Raw genomic sequence first — 4,289 nt, forward strand, 5'->3', positions numbered from 1 at the left:
TTGCAAGGTTCTGTTTTAGCGAGAGAGAGAACGCTTTATTTTTTTTGTTGCGGTTCATTTTCAATTGTGGCGGCCTTCTCAAATAATTCAATGCATGGGAAAAACTGATATTTATGTATAAACATACACACAAACGCACAAACACACTGCAGGCTGGTCCACTGCTTGATCCTTGGTTGTGTTCCTCCTTCTATATTTCCTTCCTCATATCATTTACTCACAAGCTCTCCTCATCCTCTTCCCTTCAACACTCCTCTATCCCTCCTTTCCTATTCCTTTCTTCACCCTTTCTGCTTATTCCCTCATTCCTCCTCCATCTCTCCTCCCTCCCTGTCTCCTCCCTCTCTCCTGTATCAGGGTCATGTGAAAATTCCCAATTACTAAAAACCCAAGAGGCGCGCACGGTTGGACATGAACTGGGAATATGCAAAACATAGAACCCAGCAGCCCTGTTAACAAGGGCCGCTAACGAGGGCCGCTAACGAGGGCCGCTAACGAGGGTCCACTCTGACGTGTGATTGAGTGCGCGTCAGCAGGTCGTCAGCAGGTCGTAAAAGCCCTGCTCAAGATCAACGTCATTATGAGAACTCTAAACACACCACCTCTGGACAACACAAGCCGCCTGGAGAGAGAGGAGGGGGGGGGGGAGGGGGGGGGAGGGGAAGAGGAGGAGGGGGGGAGGAGAGAGAGAGAGAGGGGGGGGGGGGGGAAGGGGAAGAGGAAGAGGAGGAGGGGGGGAGGAAGTAAGGGAGAGAGAGAAAGCCAGTCCCAGCTGCCCTGGTCGTACTGATGTTAATATTTCTCCAGAAACACCTGGGGGGGGGATGTCACAGAGGCCCTGTTCCTGCCCCCCGACTGAGGATGCACCCCATAAATCCACTCTGATTGGCTACAGTAGCACGGCTAAGGGCCACTTAAATCAAACCAGGAAGGGGAAGTAGCTTTGACCTTGAAGCTTTGGAAATGTGATTGAACAGATCATTACACCAACAGAGCTGCTCGTGTTTCTGAGGGGGAAGGAGGGGGGGGGCACAAAACAACAGTCATTGTTTTGTGTTAAAGAATTAGAGAGACTTGTTCATTTATTTTCTATAACAACAGGAATGTCATGAAACCAAAATATTGACCATGCAGGCCTTCAAACTGGTTAACCAACAACAGCACGCTACATCTGTAGAGATATGAGAATGATAATAATGTATTTATGTATCTCCTGTATAACTAGTGATGAGGACTAGGGGGTCTTTCCAAGGCCCAACATGACGATGGGTTGCCGTGGCAGTGATAACCTGGAGCCCTCGTCAAGGACATCAGAGAGACTGCCCCTCACCATGACCTCCCTTCCTCTCTCACACACACACACACACACCCCCCTCTCTCTCACGCACACACACACACACACACCTCTCTCTTACGCACACACACCTCTCTCTCACACACACAAACACCCCTCTCTCTCACGCACACACACACCCCTCTCTCTCACGCACACACACCTCTCTCTCACACGCACACACACACACACCTCTCTCTCACACACACACCTCTCTCTCACGCACACACACACCCCTCTCTCTCACGCACACACACACCCCTCTCTCTCACGCACACACAAACCCCTCTCTCTCACGCACACACACACACCTCTCTCACACGCACACACACACACACCTCTCTCTCTCACGCACACACACACACCTCTCTCTCACACACACACCTCTCTCTCACACGCACACACACACACACCTCTCTCTCACACACACACCTCTCTCTCTCACGCACACACACACACCTCTCTCTCACACACACACCTCTCTCTCACACGCACACACACACACACCTCTCTCTCACACACACACCTCTCTCTCTCTCACACACACACCTCTCTCTCACGCACACACACACACACCTCTCTCTCACACGCACACACACACACACCTCTCTCTCACACACACACCTCTCTCTCTCTCTCTCTCACACACACCTCTCTCTCTCACGCACACACACACACACCTCTCTCACACACACACACCTCTCTCTTACGCACACACACACACCTCTCTCTTACGCACACACACACACCTCTCTCTCTCTCACGCACACACACACACCCATGCTGCAGGATGACTCTTGAGGTGGTTCTGTGAGATAGCTCACATCCACTCTGGCAAGGGCGATCAACAGTATCATGGGAGAGAGTGAGGTAAGCTACAGCCGTACTTCCAAGTGTGTGTGTGTCCACATGTGTGGGTGCGCTTGTGTGAGTGCGTGTGCATTTGTGAGAGGGTGTGTGTGTGAGTATGTGTGACTGAATTTGGGTGTGCACTTGTGAGTGTGAGGGTGAGTACGTGAGTGTGTGTGTGTGTGTGAGCGTGTGTAGTCAGTGTGGGTACAGAGCTAGAGAGACCTCATGTTCTGAAGGAGAAATCAAACGACTCAACTGGTCTCTCAAGAGGCAGGAAACACACGGCAAGGAACAAAGGATGAGAACGACAAGACGAGGGAGGGATTTACATTTCATTTAGTCATTTAGCAGACACTCTTATTCAGAGCGACTTACAGTAAGTACAGGGACATTCCCCTCGAGGCAAGTAGGGTGAAGTGCCTTGCCCAAGGACACAACGCCACTTTTGCACGGCCAGAATCGAACCAGCAACCTTCTGATTAATAGCCCGCTTCTTTAACCGCTCAGCCATCTGACCCCATTGGAGGATTTGGAGGAGGAGGGAGAGAGAGAGAGAGGGTGGGGAAGAAAGAGAGGGGGGAGGGAGAGAGAGGGTGGGGTGGAGTAAGAGAGAGAGAGGGAGGAGACAGGATGTTGAGGGGAGGAGGGGGAGACAGACAGCTCAGGTAGTAGAAGGTCTGGAGGGTAGAAGCCAGACTCTTCAGCCTCATCAAGCCCCAGGCAGAGCAGAGCCATGAGCTGGAGCCCCGACTCTCATTAGTCGAAACCCCCGTCAGAGGGGCTGGTCAGAGGGGCTGGTCAGAGGGGCTGGTCAGAGGGGCTGGTCAGAGGGGCTGGTCAGAGGGGCTGGTCAGAGGGGCTGGTCAGAGGGGCTGGTCAGAGGGGCTGGTCAGGGGGGCTGGTCAGAGGGGCTGGTCAGAGGGGCTGGTCAGAGGGGCTGGTCAGAGGGGCTGGTCAGAGGGGCTGGTCAGAGGGGCTGGTCAGAGGGGCTGGTCAGAGGGGCTGGTCAGAGGGGCTGGTCAGAGGGGCTGGTCAGAGGGGCTGGTCAGAGGGGCTGGTCAGAGGGGCTGGTCAGAGGGGCTGGTCAGAGGGGCTGGTCAGAGGGGCTGGTCAGAGGGGCTGGTCAGAGGGGCTGGTCAGAGGGGCTGGTCAGAGGGGCTGGTCAGAGGGGCTGGTCAGAGGGGCTGGTCAGAGGGGCTGGTCAGAGGGGCTGGTCAGAGGGGCTGGTCAGAGGGGCTGGTCAGAGGGGCTGGTCAGAGGGGCTGGTCAGAGGGGCTGGTCAGAGGGGCTGGTCAGAGGGGCTGGTCAGAGGGGCTGGTCAGAGGGGCTGGTCAGAGGGGCTGGTCAGGGGGGCTGGTCAGAGGGGCTGGTCAGAGGGGCTGGTCAGAGGGGCTGGTCAGAGGGGCTGGTCAGAGGGGCTGGTCAGAGGGGCTGGTCAGAGGGGCTGGTCAGAGGGGCTGGTCAGGCCACAAACCCCCTGCTTCAGTACAGACACCCAGCCCAGCGCTGACCAGACGATGGCCAGGCCCAGGGCCCAGCGCTGACCAGACGATGGTCAGGCCCAGGGCCCAGCGCTGGGCCCTGGGCCTGGCCATCGTCTGGTCAGGCCCAGGGCCCAGCGCTGGGCCCTGGGCCTGGCCATCGTCTGGTCAGCCACTCCCCTGAACCATCCTTGAACCATCCTTGAACCATCCTTGAACCATCCTTGAACCATCCTTGATCCATCCCCTCTCCTCCTCTCCTCCTCTCCTCTCCTCCTCTCCTCCTCTCTCCCCTCTCCTGCTCCTCCACAACAGAACCAAGTTGGTTTATCATTGTGCTTAAACCAGAGAGCTTTGATGTCGCTGTTCGCCTCACTCCTTCCTTCCTCTCCACACAGCGGTCAGGGAGCCAACGCCGCTCAGAGGAATGTACGGTTGGAATCTAACCATCATTTGCAAGAAAAACGTATAAAGTCTCAGATAGTAGTGAATACAGTAGTGAAATGAAACATTTAAACCCACAACCAAACCTAATCCTAGAGGCGAGCAAAAGCATTGGCGAACACTATCAAAACCAGTATCCCTCTGGGACATACAGAGGATGAGAGAGAGGGAGGAGAGAG

Source organism: Osmerus mordax, chromosome 8 (assembly GCF_038355195.1).
Source record: "Osmerus mordax isolate fOsmMor3 chromosome 8, fOsmMor3.pri, whole genome shotgun sequence".
Lineage (NCBI taxonomy): Eukaryota > Metazoa > Chordata > Actinopteri > Osmeriformes > Osmeridae > Osmerus > Osmerus mordax.